This window comes from Canis aureus, chromosome 6, assembly GCF_053574225.1.
Source record: "Canis aureus isolate CA01 chromosome 6, VMU_Caureus_v.1.0, whole genome shotgun sequence".
In the NCBI taxonomy this organism is placed as follows: domain Eukaryota; kingdom Metazoa; phylum Chordata; class Mammalia; order Carnivora; family Canidae; genus Canis; species Canis aureus.
Window position 1 is genome coordinate 16,886,318 of NC_135616.1, and position 18,058 is coordinate 16,904,375.

Genomic DNA, 18,058 nt, shown 5'->3' on the forward strand with positions numbered 1-18,058 from the left:
TGAATACAATCTCCCTGGCTGACCTCATGGAGAACCAGGGAGAGGTCAAGAGTCAAATCAATAAGATCCCTTAAGAGGCTGCTAAAACAGTCCAGGTAAGAGATGGGTAAGAGCAACAAAAGTGTTCTTAAGTAGTGAGATTCTGAATACGCTTTGTAAGAAGGCCTAAATAATTTGCTGACAGGGTGCCTGCCTATAGGATACGTTAAAAAAAAAAAAAAATCAAGGATGATTTCACAGTTTTGGCCTAAGCAACTAAAGATAGAGCCATCGTTACCTAAAACAGGGAAGACTGCAGAAGGAATGGGGACAATTGGGAACTCCTTTCAAATATGGTAGGTATGAGATGCTATCAGACATCCAAGTGTCGGTGTCAAGTAGACAGACATCAAATCAGGTGTTCAAGGAAGAGGTCCAGGCTGGAAATAGAACTCTGGAAGTATTTTGCAAATATATTATGAGCTGAAAGAATAAGGAAGCTGTAAGGAATCACTGAGGGAGAAAGTGCGGTGTAAAAAGGAAGAAATCCAAAGACTTACTTTTCTTCTGATAGAAGAACCAGTACAAGGAAACAAAAGGAGAGACGAAGAGATACAGAAGGAAAACTAGGTGTATGTGGTGTCCTGTAAGCATCTGAGAACTTTTCAAAGAGGATTTAGGCATCAACCATGTCAAACACCAACAATAAATATGGGAACTAGGAAAAAGGACCTCTAGGTTTGGTGACGGGATCGATGGTGAACTCAACATGGGCAGTTTCAGCAGAGTTTGAAAGGATACTGAAGACAAAAGACCTGACTGGAGCGGGCCAAGAAAAAAGAGAGGAAACCTGGAGAGTATAGCCCAAACCTAAGAAGTTTTGCTAAAAAGGGAAGACGACTACTGGGGCAATTGCTGGAAGGGGACAGGAAAGTCAACAAGGCTTTATTATGGAAGACAACTCAGCAAGTTTCTATCCTGATGGGAAAGATTCAATAGAGCAGGGGTAATTAATGATGTGGGAGTGAGAGGACAGGACGGCTGGAATGATGTTCTCAAATTTGCTAGAAGGATGGGATGTAATCCACATATAGTTGGCCTTTGTCAGGGCATGGAAAAGTTCATCCTTAGCTGCAAGAAAAAAGGCAGAGTGTAGATGTGCACAGATTTAGATGGGTAGATACGGGTAATAAAGTTTTGTCCTAACTGCTTTTGCTTCAACATGAATATACGAAATATAGAGAATAACAAAGAGGTTACCAACTTACTGATCCCAGCATGTGATGTAGTAAGAATCCTCTAGTCTCTTAACATACACAACATAAAAGAGTTCTCCCTGCGATAAAAAATGATCATTTCTAAGGCCTTTTAAAGCCTCATTCACACTAACCTGGTCAGCCTAGAACAAGGCAGCTGTTCATTTTCCTGTTGCTTAAAGTCAATGGCCACTGGCTCTTGCATCATTAAAAAATGTCCCTTTCTTATTGGCATTGCTATCTTCCTCAATTTGGCTCAAGACAAGAGAAAAAGGAAATCCCACTAGGAATTACCTCCGTGCCTCTCTGCCCTTAGGTTCTGCCTTGAGAAAGAAGATGAGGGCCTGTATCTGGTTGTTGACTTACTGACATACTCTAAGTAAAATAACCTCAATGGAACTTGTTAAACTGCTAACAGTTTCTGCTAGTAATCTATTAAAGTCACTTCCAAGTATATCTTTAGACATTTAAATCAAGGAGGAATTTGGGGGATAACTGGCTACTCCTATGTATAGGAAAGAGCCCAATAAACAGGCACTGAAGAAATATTTGAAAAATAAATGGAGGTTTTTAAAAGCAATGTGGTAATGATACTGGGAGGAATACAAACTCAGGAATAAGTACAAAAGTACTTATTTTTGTCAGACTGATTTAAAAATAATGTCTCAAAGAAATAACATCAATGAGAAACTAGTAATACATACAAACAATATAACAATGTAGAACAATTCACTTCCACAGTATACTTCCAACAGCAGATTCAACATGTATTTACTCCACTGCCTTGTTCAATGATTCTTGTACTTAAAATAACTTGGTACAAGTAAGGTCTCATAAATAAATTTCTCTTTCAATTGCAAAGATCAATCATTTGACCACAATTATAACACTTATATAAGGTGTATCTACACTGAAGTTTCCACAAGTATGTTTACTTTCTATTCCAGAAGTAGCACTTACAGGATTATATTCCTAAAAGTACTATGCACAGTTCAATGCATAATTTCCAATATATAATATTCTACTTTATAGTATATTAAAAGATTCAAAAAGTTTTCATGTATCATCATGTATACAACAGAATGCTAAATTGACATGTAATGGTATATATTAAACACACTTTAAACAACTTTCAATGTAATGTAATAAATTGGCGTTGACTATATTAAGGGTAAAATTCTAAATCAGCCTATTTAATAAAGATTCTGAAATTTTTTCAAATACTTTCTGAATCATGTCTTTTTAACCCCATCAAATATCTGTTCATAACTGAATTTCCTACTGCAAAGAATGGTTCCTGGAATATCCCGAAAAATAAGCATTGAAACAGTATTTTAAAATGAATAAACATTAAGGTACATAATAACAAGAAAGGTAGAGGGGGCATTGAAGCAATGCAAAATAATTCTTTTGGATAAATTCTCTTTTCATCTAGTATCTATATTTCAATGTTTACCAAGAAACTCAAGTGCAGGGCCCTCAACAGAAATGTCTCTAAAAAATCTTATTAACTTCATTATGAGTTCATTGAGAAAAAAAAGAAAAAAAGAATTTCATAAGCATTTGTATGAACCATGGTTCTGTAGACAGGACTAATTTTATATCTACAACTGATTATTTGTATAGCGTTTTACAGTTTAAAAGGCACTTTTACATACTATTAGTTCATTAAATCTTAACAACCCTATGAGTATGTGTGTATGTGTATAAACTGAAGATCATAAAGTTTAAGTTCCTTGCCATAGGTTAGAGGAATAAGAACTGCAACCAAGATCTTTTAACTTCAAATCCCATAAGCTTTCCAATCCACGGTGTGACAATAACATTGTGATGGAAATAAGTGATCATAAGTCTCAGAAAACAGCGGGTTTCACTTTAGGGAGATTGGGGGAGGGTGTGTCCAGGAAGGTAATGGTTATCAGGTTGGTGGACCAGGAAAATGGGGGCGGAGTGTGTGAAGCAGACTGACCTGGACTACAACAAAACATCTGTTAAAACCATCACTTGGACCCCTGTCAGGGATTACATCACTGTAAAATGTCAAATTCATAAGGCAGATTAGAAACGTGCTGGATCCATGCTCACCAGGAGAAAGATTTCTCATTCCAAGAATGAGTAGATCTGTCCTGTTCAAAACCTGGCTTAGAGCCACGGTTCTCCATCATGAAGAGTATATCTAGATCAGCTAATATGATCTGTTTGGTTGTTTTTTGTTTTTTTGTTTTAAGTAGAAGGCCTAATTTTAGCCCAGACCAACTGAATCAAGACTTCCAAGAATGAACAAGGTTTGTGTACTATTACAGAAATTGCTAATTTCTCCCACTATCTATAGAAGAATCCCAATTTGTTAGCTGGCTATAATGCCCTCCAGCTAAAAGATTATTTTTCAGTCTCTCTGGCACCTGGGGCTATATGACTAAGTTCTGCCCACAAAGAATACAAGTATTGTGGGGAATTCACCAGATCTCCTTAAAGGAAAGGGCACACATCTATTTTGGCCCTTTGCTCCTTCCTGCTGACCATCATTTGATATATGGAATAGCCCCTAACATCTGAAACTACTATCCTAGGCTCATATTGCCCAACTCCTATCTTCTTTTTTTTTTTTTTTCCTATCTTCTTTAAGATGGATAAAGAATCTCTAACTTATTTAAGCTAATGTTAGGTAGCTTGGAGTTTCCTGTTTAATGCTAATACTAACATTAGTACATGTAATTTTTTTTCCCAAAGTGCTACAGATTATTCGGATGTGGTTCCTGATAAGAATTACTGACTTCAGAGAATTTCCATTTAGTTAAAAAATGTTTACTGAACACCTACTACTCTTCCAAAGTAAAGTGCTGGGGATACAAAGTAGAATAAGAGACTGGTTAATCCAAGGAGAGATTATACCCTGAGATTACAATGTGAGAAAAAGACACTTCACATTCCTACCCAGCTCATATATTAAAAATGCAAATCCAACATTACTTCTTAAAGCATTTCAGTAGCTCCTTCTTGCCTTTGGTTAGTCTCTAAATAGAGTGTGTGTAACCACTAAGTATTAGAAAGTCTTTTGTATTTATTTTTGTCAAAAAAAATTAGACAAATATTAGTCAAAAAAATAAAGATATGATATACACATGTAGGAAATATACAGATGGACAACCATGCCCTCCCATGGTCCACATGCCACATGGCCAAGGGTAAGGTACAAGATGCAGAGTAACTTCAGGATACTGTCATATGCTACAGATTAGTAAAGCTTGGTTATGAAGATTTACAGACTATATTAACTCCCAAAATACACCTATTATCATAAAGACCACTGCAAAGAACTTCAGATTAAAGATAATACTAATAATGTGGGGAGCCTAGATGGCTCAGTCAGTTAAGCATCCAACTCTTGATTTCAGCTCAGGTCATGATCTGAGGGTTGTGGGATTGAGCCCCATACACTCAACCACTGAGCCACCCAGGTGCCCGACTTTGTTCTCATTCAAAACTGGTTTAGTTATTATAAGGCCCTTTGCATTTCTAATATAAATTTGAGAATCAGTTTATCAATTTCTACCAAAATAAAACAAAACCAAAAAACCTTGCTGGAATTCTGCCTGGGATTACTTTGACTCTATAAATCAATTTAGGGAGACCAAACATCTTAACAATACTGAGTCTTCTGATACAAATAAGGATATCTCTGTTTATTTAGGACTCTAGTTTCTCCTCATATATCAAAAAGAGAACAAAAACAAAATCTATCTCTTAATGGGTGTACAGACCCAAACATAAAGCTAAAATTAGGCCGCTTCTGGAAGAAAATACAGGAGAAAATCTTAGCAACTATGGGCTTGGCAAAGATTTCTTGAATAGGTCAGAAAAAGCAATATATATACAAAAAAAAAAAAAAAACCTTGGACATCATCAATATCAAAAATTTTGCTTTTCAAAAGATAATGTTAAGAGAAAGGCAAGCAAGAGAAAATATCTGTAAATCACGTAACCAATAAAGGACTTGTATGGAGACTATCAGGAACTCCTATAACTCAGCAATAGAATGACCACCCAATTTAAAAACGGACAAATGATTTGAGCAGACATTTCTCTAAATATACAAATGGCCAACAAATGTATGAAAAGATACTCAATACCCTCAGGCATTACAGAATGCAAATCATTGAGATAGCACTTTATACCCACTAGGATGACCTTTTTTTTTTAAAAAAAAAAAAAAAAAGGGAAAATAAAGGAGCTCCTGGATGGTGCAATCAGTTGAGCATCTAACTCTTGGTTTTCAGCTTAGGCGATGATCTCATTGTCATGAGATCCAGCCCCACATCAGGCTCTCTGATACTCCTAGTCTCTAAAATCAATCAATCAATCTTAAAAAAAAAATTAAAAATTAAAAATGGAAAACAACAAGTATTGACAAGGATGTGGAGAAAATGAACCCTTGTGCACTGCTAATGGGGACATAAAATGGTACATGTAGTAGAAAACAGTTTGGTGATTCCTCAAAAAGCTAAACATAAAACCACCATACAACCTAGGAAACTTGCTCTTATATATATTCCCAAAAGAACAGACATGTGTTCAAACAAATACCTATACAAAAATGTTCAAAGCAGCACTATTCCCAACAGCCAAAAGCTGGGAACAATCCAAATATCCACAAATGAATGAATAAATGTGTTATATACATACAATGGAAAACTATCCAGCTATAAAAAGGAACAAAGTACTGATACATAGTACTATGAGCATGAAGATCAAAAACAGTATGTAAGTGAAAAGCCAGACATCAGAAGTTCACACAGTGTATGACTCATTTATGTGAAACGCTGAAAACAGGCAAGTCCATAGGGACAAAATACAGGTAGTCATTTTCAGGGGATGGGGAGTGCCAGCTTCCTGGGTACAAAGTTCCCTTCTGAAGTGATGAAAATTGTTGTGCAAGTAGATAGAGGTGATGGTTGCACAACCCTGTGCTTTACTAAGTGCCATTGAATTCCACACTCAAAACAGTTATTTTTATGTCTTGTGAATTCTACTTCAATTTTTTAAAAATTAAAAAACTAAAAAAAAAAAAAAAAAAAATTAAAAGCCCCATAAACATTCATTTCCCATATGACCTGGCCATTCTACTTATTCCTAGGTTATTTACCTAAATGAAATGCAACATTATGTCCACTGAAGACTTGTACAAATACTAATACCTTTATTTGCAATAGCCAAAAGCTAGAAACAATCCATAAGTCAATAGGTTTAAAAAAAAAAAGTACATTATGAAATGGATAACTATTCAGCAATGAAAAGGAACGAGCTAGCGATTTGTGCAACATGGATGAATATGAAGCCAAACCTCCTACACCTCCAAAAAAGTACAAACTGTAGGATTCCATTTATGTAAAATTCTAGAAAACTCCCACTGATCCCTAGTGATAAAAGTTGATAAATAGTGCCTGTGTATTGGGGTAGGTGGGAAAGTGGGGGGTATTACAAAAGGCAGGAACAAACTTCTGGAAATAACAGAAGTATTCTTTATCTTGATTGGAGTGATGGTTTCACTACTGTAAACACATCAAAAGTTACACTTAAATATGTGCAGTTTACTGTACATCAATTATAGGTCAATAAAATTATATAAAAAACAGTATTTGGCAAGAGTAAGGGGATAAAAATATTACTCATATATTGATAATGCAAACATGTTTTTTTTTTTTTTTAAGATTTATTTATTCTTGAGAGACACAGAGAGAAAGAGAGAGGCAGAGACACAGGCAGAGGGAGAAGTAGGCTCCATGCAGGGAACCTGACGTGGGACTTCGATCCTGGGTCTCCAGAATCATTCCCTGGGCTGAAGGCGGCGCTAAACCCCTAAGCCACCCAGTCTGCCTGCAAACATGTTTCAAAGAATATGTCTGAAAAAAATATTCACTCTGATGCTACTGAAAACCATGTAGAATATTAAACAGATACATATACTGCATTTGTGTGTTTGCCAACACACATAAACCAAAACACAGAAAAATCCCACCAGTGGTTTGCTGGGCTCTGGTTTTCATATTTCTCTCCATGTTTAGCAGAAAATAGCTTTCTGTACATTTCTGTGCATCTTCCACATATCTCTAACTTTACAATTAGAAAAATTCCTTTAAGTATGTCTACTCAAGAATTAATGTTTGCATCAAATTTGCAAAAAATTGGCATTGCATCAAACACAAAATGTTTGAAAGGTACTCTCAAACAGTGCAGAATGCATGGCCTTCTGAGGCATCTAGTATGAAAATCCCAACTGAGATTCTGTTAAGCACACTCCTGTCTCATTATGGTTGCAAAGCTTCCACCTAAAAATAGCTTACTGTTACATAATCACTCACCACAGATTTATATATTTTATGTATCCTCGAAATAAATTTTTTTCAAGATAGGCCACAAGAGGTATAAACAATCATTTTTAAAAGCAGAGAAGTTTAATCATAATCTAAACAAATCTTATTTTGAGTTATTCAAGTCCTCTGTAGTTGAGAGGTCCGTTGATGAAAATAACTCCAGAAAGTTATACACAGAAGCAACACCTACCAAATCTAATTTTTAAGTGATTTTTTTTAAAAATTTACACAGTAAAATCCATTTTAAATGTATAGTTCAGTGAATTTTCACAAGTACACCCCCATGTAACCAGCACCACTACAAAGATAGATTATTTCTAGCCCTGCCCCCAATTCTCCTGGGCTCCTTTGTAGTCACTCTCCCGTTCTCCAACGCCCCCCCCCCCCCCACCTCAGCAACCACTGCTCTGATTTCCAGAGCTATGCTTTAGGTTTGTCTGTTCTTGATTTCAAATAAATGGAATCATGTATGATGCATTCTTTTGTATCTGGCTTCTCTCACTAAGTACAATGTTTTTCAGAACCACTCATGTTGTTGCAAGTATAAGCAGCTCTCCTGCTGTTGCTGCTGACCATTTCACTATACAGCTACACCTTGACATCCAACTCTATTTTTTCTAATGCCTTCAGCTTGGTCTCTGGAAACATCTATGTATGTGGAACATTAAGTTCAGGAAGATGATAACCTGATTTTTACAGAATTTTGATGTTTTATTGTTTTAACAAGTGCTTTCATAGTTCTCAACCTAGGGCAAAAACAAACACTAAAATACGCTAGAATCACAGTTCAGTGGATTGTAACTCCATCTGAAAAAAAAACATTTAAAATATCTTAAAGCAGTGCTTCCTAAGTTTTCAAGTCATGGCACAAAGAGAAAACCATCTTTGGAGGGCCCTCGGAAGAGATCAAGCAGCGGGTTTGGGAGTCTGGCCATTCTAAGTTGGAAAGATAATTTATCTTAAGCTCTCTACTCAGGAAGCTCTGTTAAGATTTAGTTAAAGAACAAATATTCTTGTTTTAAAAATCTGTATTCGAGTTTACAGAAGATAAAAATCTTTTGAGCACATAAAATTACATGTAAAATAAAATATTGATGAAGCAAACAAAATGAGGTGAAAATCTCCAAAGTCCTAAAATAATGAATGTGGCTTATTTTCCCTTCAAAAGGAACACTTAAAATTTTTTGTTTTGGGGGTGCCTGGGTAGCTCAGTGAGTTAAGTGTCAGCCTTCTACTCAGGTCATGATCCCAGGGTCCTGGGATCCAGCCCCACAACAATCAATGGGGCTCCCTGCTCAGCAGGAGTCTGCTGCTCCCTCTTCCTCTGCCCCTCCCCTGACTTGTGCTTGTGCTCTAATACTAAAGAGGAGTTCTGCTTTTCAAGCAACAAATATTCATCAACCACCTACACCATTACAGGTTGCAGAGGGTCACCAATGAACAAAATAGACTAAAAATCCCTGTGCTCAAAGAACTTACAGTCTACTGGGGGGAAACCAATAAGTAAAAATGTTTAGTGTGTTTAGTGTGGCAGAAAATACTGAAAGCAAAAATGAAGTTGGGAAGGGAAGGAAAGGCCTGGGAGACAGGATGACCAGAGAACTCATGATCAGGTTCCAACTGAGTTAAAGGCTTAAAAAGTAAGGGAAAAAAATCAAGCAAGGACCTGGGAGAAACATGTTCCAGGAAAAGGAACAGTGAATGTTTTGAGGCAGGAACAGGCTCTTAAGTCTGTGGAACAGGAGGGGACTGCTGTCCTCAGAACAAAGCAGATTGGTTGGATGGGAGGGGGTATATACTAAGCATAGCATAGGAGAGGCTGAGAGGTAGGCTAGCAGGGCCCTTCCCACAGGGCTCTGTAGGCTATTACTACCATAGCAATCAAGACTCTTTTCCTCCAATTGGATGGAAAGCCAACTGAGAGGTACCACGTTCTGCACTCAAACTTCATGTGGAACACTTACTTTGTTTCGGGATGATGCACTTTTAGAAAAAAACAGAGATCATTGAAGAATAAGAAAAGGAAGGATCTGGAAAGCCTGACAGTTAAAAGAACTTGGAGACGCTTGGCCTGGGAGAAAAAGAATTTACTGGTTGATCCAACTAGCTGAAGTATTGTCACAGGAGACAGAACATGGTTTTGTGGTACTGCAGAATGCAGACATGAATTAAAAGAAAAATGGAATAAGCTTCACCTTAACGTAAGGTTTAACCTTCTAGTGTTTTAAGCTTTCCTACAGTGGAATGGGTGGTCGTAAGAGAAAATTCATGTATAATAGTAGTAGTATCAGCAGGAAGTGCAGGAGCTGGTATCTAGCTGTGTTTATGCCAAATGTTACGATAAATACTTAGCATACTAGCTCATACAATCCTCCCACAATCCTATGAGGTAGGTGCTGTAAACAATGATGAAACTCAAGCTTCTTGAGATTACATGATCCGCCTAGGATCACATAACTTAAGTGACAGAGCTGGTATTCAAACCAGGTCTGTGTGACTCAGACACGAAGCTTGTAAGTACTGGAGTACACTGCCTGTATATCCATTGATGACAGCGTTCATAAGCATGTAAAATGACGGTCTAGCTAGGCAGGAAGCTAAACAGAGGATTCTTGCAAATGGAAGAAAATTCAATGACCCTCTAAGATCCTTTTGATAACTTTGTGGTTATATTTTCCCCAATTTTCTATCTTATTTTTAAAATTTTCCATTGACTTCAAGGTTTATAGAAATTTTATACTCAATATGGCTAAAGATCAAATAATAATTTCCTTACAGAATACGTTAAATTCTCTGTTCAATTCTAATGCTCAGGTTAATCATTTTCTGCTTTTGATATATTACTTTATTAGTTCCCATGGACAGGTGAAGGTAGGCTTGACCTAAGTATATCAATTTCTTTGTTTCATATTTTATATCTGTGGTGATTCAAATATATCTTAAGTTTTCCTATGCTGACTCTGTACAGAAGATAAAATTCTTCTCAATTAAGCAATGATCTTTCAAAATACAATGGCAAGGCAACATGTGCTATCTAAAGTACAGAAAGATAATGAAAATAAAGGTAAAATATTGATATTTAGACCTAAGCCAAGTCTTAAGTCCACAGAAACCAAGAATCATCCTTGCTTTATGCAGCTGCTTTTTTTTAACTGGAGGGAAAAAGAGAGGACACCCGGGAGACTGTGTGCCCTCTACCACACTTCAACAGGGCAACTTTTCAATGGTCTTAAAAATAAAAGAAAATCATGGCTCTGCAGAGCAATTATGGAATGATGTAGGAAGAGACAGTCTGCCAACCCTGGGATTGACATTTGGATCTAAAAGTGACTAACTTTACTTATCACAAAAACTTTTTCCATACTTCTCACCCATCCAGGATGGCTACTATATCAAAACAACAAGAGAAAAACAACTGTTGGATAGGATATAGAACAATATCCTTATGCACTGTTAGTAGAAATGTAAAATGGTGTAGCCACTACAAAAACAGTACAAGTCCTCCAAAAATGAAAAAGAGAACTATATGATCCAGGAATTCCACTTCTGAGTACATCATCACAGGAACTGAAAGTGGAGACACAAAAACGTATCTGTATACTCAACGTTCATAGCAGCATTATTCACAACAGACAAAAGGCATCAACACAAGTGCAACATGGATGCATGAACGGTTAAGGAAAATGTGTGTATACACACAACGGAGTATCATTCAACCTTAAAGAGGAAGAAAATTCTGACACCTGCCATACAATGTGGATGAACCCAAAGGCATTATGATAAGTGAGATGAAGCAGGCACAAAAGGACAGAGTAATTCCACCTATTGGAGGTTCCTAAAGTGGTCAAATTCAGGGAGACAGCTAGTAAGAATGGTGGTTGCCAAGGGCTGGGGGAAGAAGAGAATGGGGAATTGCTGTTTAATGGGTAGAGAGTTTCAGAGTAGATGAAACTAAGAGATGGAAAGAGTTCTAGATGATGGTGATGGCTGCATAACACAAGGTTCCTAATGTTACTGAACTATGCATTTACAAACAGTAATGATAAATTTTATGCTCTCTGTATTTTACCACAAAAAAAAAAAAAAAAAAAAAAAGGAAAACCCTTTTCCAAATATTGGTCTAAAATACATAGTAAGTCTGATTTGCATGAATATGAAAAAAAAAGGGAGGGTTCAATTTAACATTTGCCATATATTTTAACTTTGGCCCTTGAAACTATTACAAAGTCATTTAATGCCAAAATGCATATATCCTCCACATAAAAGAAAACCACAGTATGGAGTACATATCTAGTTCTAACACTATATAACAACTATTTACTTAGTATTTACTACTTGCAGAAAAATCCCAAAACACAATCATCACACTTGAATGGACTCTGGAGTACAACCACATTTAAGTAATTCACAAGAGAATGCTGTCATCCAGTGATTTCCAACTGGGAGGCTATATTTCTAATAGGGCAGTAGGGTAGGACCTACAAATGATGGAGCCTACCACAGATACTGCGGACAAGCCACTAATCTGGCTCTGAATTCTCTTAAGGCCAAAACAGAAAGAGAAATACAATTATGCCCTTTTAATTGTCCACAAGGAAAAAAAATGTATCAGTTCTTTAGGGAAAACAAACTCCCTCTTTGCCCTTAGCTCTAATTTCTTTTTCAGGGTAATATATAGGCGAATAAGAGTATTAAAGGGCAAAATAATAATTTCATTAAAGCTAATTTTTTTTTTGAGATGCCCCTCAATAGAAATTGAGCGAGTAATTCCAATTTACAACTCGGCAAGGGCTAGTTTTCAGAAAATTAAGAAAATATAGCTCAGGCTATAGCATTCTGACAGTCTAATTTTAGGACAAAATACAGAATATTTGGAAAAACGGATGAATTCAGTATCTTCTAAAAATGTGACCTCTCTCAAGTAAAATTTTCAAAAAAAAAAAAGACAGCATCTCCCGCTGAGAGCCTGGAATACAGGTATTATGTGCAAAACCTGAAGACACTGCAATATGCTCGGCCATTTGCTTATTTCTAAAGTTGGTATCCTTTTGTCAAATTGAGAAATTAGCTAGTAGATGGCCACGTCAGCTTTGAAACAAGGAGGACTATCTTCTTTAATGCATAAGTTTTCCTAATTCAGGTTGTGTGTGATACAGTGGGGTTGTTCCTCAATTTGGAGGCAGAATACCGGACTTAGCTCTAAGTGTAGCCCCCACTTAGCTACAAAAACGTGGGGAAGTAGCTGCCTCTCTCTTCAAGCCTTTCTCTCCTTATTTGTAAAACAAAGATGAACAGATCAATTACATCACCATTTCAAACTGTGTTTTATGAAGGTGCCTTAGCAGATAAGGTGCTTTTACTTTTGTCTTATATATAGTCTACATCTTATGTATCTGCCTTTAGGCCCCAGTGAAATCTTTGAGGATCACCAGACTAGATGCTTTACAATCTAAGACTGATTCTATGACTTTGAAATTTTCAACTAATCCATAATATAAACTACAATAACAAAAATAAATGAAAAAATTCAAAACTAAATCATTTCTCTTGCAAGTAAGATATTTCACAAGTTTAATTTTTAATTAACAACAAAATCTCCTTTGTAGAAACATTATTTTAAGTGAAGGGTGGTATCTCATATAAGCTCAAAAAGGTAGTATCATGAATGTAGCAAGTAATAAATAGGTAACAATGTTACTATAGGATTATATTTCGCCACCAGATGAAAAACCCCATCTACCAGAGAACAGACACCTCTCCTGAATCTCAACCACTGAGCACAACTTCGGTGCTTCCTCTCATTCCTATGACACCTATTGCTTCCCATCAGGGTTTCTTTGATCCAGCACCCCATGCCACAAACCACTTTTACTCTACTTCTCTGTCCCTGAATTGAGCGCAAAATCCTTTCAAGATATTTTTCTGAAAATAAAGGAAAGATTGTCTCATAAAACTAATGGCTTTATCCTTACACCACTCAAGTCTCACAGCAACTCCTGAAGTAGAGGGAAGGGGTCTGTGTTAATTCTGTGTTACAGAGGAGGAATATGAGGCCTTGGAATAAGTCACCCAGAGTCATACAGCAAGAAGAGGAGGGTCATTAATCCTGGAGTCTGTGCCTCAGGACTCCAAATAAGAGCAGATCTATAGTCTACCATCTATGCTTTCTTCCTAGGCCCTGTCCATAGTCCCCTGACATCATCATCAGTAGTTGGATAGATTATGTGAGGAGTTAACAAAGATCATATAGTAAGTAAAGGTGAACCTCTGAGCATCTTAAGAAAATCAGATACAGTTTATCTACTTTCTCACCTTTGGTGCTGGAGCCAAGGCTGTGAGGAAAAAAGCAAGGTGGAGTAAACTGATCAGATCATAGAAAAATCCTCTAAGTATGGGGGAGAACATTGGAAAGACATTGAAAAAAAGAGAGAGAAAGCAAGGGAATAATGATCATTCTCCCACCATGCAGACTGTCAAGAGTCAGAAAAGAAGTTGTGAAGGTGAAGAAAAGAGGAAGAAAGTGAGAAGCAAGTCTGGAAAGGAAACAGAAATGCCAACCAATGAAAACAAGAGTCAGGTAAGAGACAGAAAAAAAAAAAAAAAAATGGAAGTAGTTAAAACCCTGGCAAAAGTTTTACATGTTTTAAATATCAAAAGGGCAGTACTCTACATATGTTAGCAGTCCTCAGTCTGGAAAACTGAAGTCTAGGAATGCATTATTAAAGTCTGTAAGAAAATCAAAGTCATGGATAAAGCTGCCAGAAATATATTAACTCAATTATAAAATACTAGAATTACAAAACATACAACTTGAAATATGGAAAATAAATTTTGAAAAAATTATCCACTTCAAAGAGACAAGAGAATAATAAATGTAGAGATATTAGGGGAAAAAATAAACTGAAAGTGATAGAGGTAACTATAAAAATTAAAAAGATGAGGGGGATCCCTGGGTGGTGCAGCGGTTTAGCGCCTGCCTTTGGCCCAGGGCGCGATCCTGGAGACCCGGGATCGAATCCCACGTCGGGCTCCCGGTGCATGGAGCCTGCTTCTCCCTCTGCCTGTGTCTCTGCCTCTCTCTCTGTGACTATCATAAATAAATAAAAATTTAAAAAAAAAAATTAAAAAGATGAAACAAATAACAAAGCTAAAGAGAGTTCTTTGAAAAATATTCCAATAAACCAAGCCTTAAAGAGACTCATTTTAAAGAGAAATTTATTGGAAGATCCAAATAAATATTAGGAAAAAAATGGAAAACATCAGGAAAAAATATGTAATTACAGATCCAAAATAAGTTAAAAAGACAATATAAGACTACAATGAACAGCCTTATAACAATAAATTTCAAAACTTAAATGGAAAATAATTAACTTGTTAAAATTGACCCAACAAGAAACAGAAAACTAAAATAGTCCTATAACCATTAAATATTTCTAACTAATAGTTTAAAAAAACCTCAGAAAGATAACTTTACAAGAAGGAACAGATCACTTTAATTTTATATAAGCTCTTCCAGGATAAAAAGAGAATACTACAGTATTCTCCAATAAAGAATACTCCAGTATCCAGTAAAGAATACTTTACTGGCTTTATGAAGCCAGTAAAACCTGGATACTAAAGACTGATGAGAACAAAACAAAGAAATTAAAAGCCAATCTCACTCATAAATAGATGCTAAAATCCAAATAAACCAAATTGAGGTGAACGTTAAAGATAATACAATGACCAAATTAGGTTTATTCCAGGTAAACAAAGATGGCTTATCATTTAAAAAGTCTAAAAATATAATTTGAAAAAAAAAAACCATAAATTTGCCACTTTAATAAAGAAAAACCTTATGATTCTTATTAAATGCAGAAAGAATATGATAAAATGGAACCCCCTTTCATGATTTAAAAAAAAAAACTCAACAATGTAAGAATGAAAAAGAACTTTGTTATTCTAGGAAATGGTATTTACTAAGTATCACTCTTAATAGTGAGTCGTTGGAAGTTAGAACTGTGCCTTTTTTAAAAAACAAGGATTGATTCCCACCATCTCAGCTTCTGTTCACCACTGTCCTAAAGGACCTGGCCAATACATTAGGAACATGAAAATGAGATGTAAGAATTGAAAGAAACAAACAAACAAAACTGTAGTTATTCATAGATTATGACTGTCTATAGAAACCAAATCAGTCTGTCTTCATTATTTCTACTTTTTCGCTTCCCATTTAATCTGCTGCTTATTGCCATTTAGCTTCTCCCTAGGTCATGCTTCTAGAACTCCCCTCATCAAAGACCAATAGTGAACACATCTTAGTTTGTTACCTCAAAATTTCGACCCAATTGTCCCCACTGGCCTCCACTGTTCTGGACTTTTCCTGCCTCTCCAGCTGTTGCTGCTTAGTGCTGTCCACGGGCTTTCTTTTCTCTCACGTGTCTTTTAATATCAGTATTCAATCCTTTGATTTCAAACTTTTTAAGCTGTATGTCTCCTGGGTGATATTCTTTACTGAACAAGTTCCATGTTTATGTAGGTGACCTCCAATACCAACGATCTGTAAATTTTTATTGGATGAGTAAGGCTGCCCTTATTTGGATGTCATCATGTAGGAAGGTGAACTCATCTTCCCCCTACTCCCTTTACTCCCTCCTTTAGTCACCTTCCATCCAATGATTTATCCACCGTAAGCCTGGGAGTCAGCTAGGACTCCATCTTCTCCTTCATTCCTCACTTATTCAACTATCATCAGCTCCTAGGAGGTTATCTTTGGTAGCCACCAGCTAGGTTCAGACTCTGATTATCTCTCTCTTGAATTCCTGCACCTGGTCACCCTGTTTTGAGGACTTCCTCTAATCCTTCTCATAAGGAGCAAATCTGATTAAATCTCTCCCCTGATTAAAATCTTTCACTCATTCTAACTTACCTTGGGCATTCCTCTTTAGGCATATTTGATAAAACTTTTCAAGAAAACCCTTCTATTCATCTAGCCTTGACTGGTTTAGCAAGATACCTGACGAGGTAAACACTATGTAAATACTTATTAAGGAAGTTTTTACATAAAATAATAGATATCAATCAATGGTGGAGCATTATAAAAATGTATATGGGTTATAGCCTTATTACTCAAGTTAAAATGAAAGGAAAATTATGTCTGCCTATAACTCATGCAAAATTCATCAGATAGCATAAAAATTAGGCACTGTACTAATAGGAATACAAGTCAAATACAATTGCATGCAGGTTACAGACTTGGTACCACTGTGATACAAAAAGTTATCAGGAAAAGATCCGGGGTCATACCAAGCATGACAAGGCTAAAATCACACACACACACTCTTTTTTCATACTGCTGAAATAATTACAATCTTAAGTATTTTTGTTCAAATACTTCACAAGTTATCAAAATGAAAACCTGCTTCATGCTACATAAACTTCATATTAAAAACTTTTAAAAACAGTAAGAACATTTAACTTACATCCTACCTGTTTCCAAAATTAACTTGTAGTCTATTTCCTGACTATACATACAAGCTGAAAGTTTAGGAATAAAATTATGGACCAAGTAAAAAAAAAAAAAAAAATCTAGATTTCTAATTTTTAAAGGAATTAAAAATTTTTATGATCCTCACAGAGCTTAAAAACATAACTATATATTTGAATACTAAGATACTAATTCATAAAAGCCTATTAAAAGAATACAGATGACAAATATAAATTGTACAAAGCTCAAAGCACATACTATTGCATAATTACTTTATCAGTTATCTTATGTACAATATTCTAAACATGCTTGACTTTATATATTACCCTGTAGTAGTACATGCATGTGCTTTTAATATGGAAAATCTAATGAGCTTTTTAATTTTCCCTCATTTTGCAAGATGCACAAGCGAAGGAACAGAGATTATGTAGGTCACTTTCACCCTCAATGAAATTCCCTAAAATTAACTTTTAAAGAGGTTCTAAAGAGGGGAGACCAGAGTCTTGCTATCATATTCACAATGACACAAATGCCTTTAAGATCCCAGTCTAGTAAAAGTAGTACCAGGACAAAAGCTGAAATACCTCTCTGGTCATCATGTTCAGATAGAATATCTACTCAGTCAAAACCAACCTAACTACCAAAGTTATCAGCTTCTCGCTGAAATCAAACATTATTTGGACCAGCGATTAACTTCAGTGTGTCCTCAAACTGAAAAGAAAATTTACATTTAGATCCCCATATTCTAGCCTACACATTCTTCCACCAACACACATTTCAAGCATTTTTCTCTTTTGAAAAAGATTCCTAAGTTACTCCATGTCTTTAAAACAAAATGCCTTCATTCCATCTTTGAGCCTAATTGAAATTAAGAAACTTTTAATAGCTTTAATAACTCTCAAAAGCTGTACTATGCTCCTCTCTGGCATCTTTCCTTTCTTACTACCCTCTCTCCAAATCCAGAAAAAACCAGCACAACAAAAAAC

At 36.0% G+C, this 18,058-nt stretch overlaps 1 protein-coding gene across 6 annotated transcripts in view; it reads right to left on the minus strand.

Moving 5' to 3' along the window:
• Nucleotides 1-18,058, minus strand: part of OSBPL1A (oxysterol binding protein like 1A) — a 227,771-nt gene that overhangs the window by 95,122 nt on the left and 114,591 nt on the right. The gene's annotated exons all lie outside the window — the stretch shown is intronic.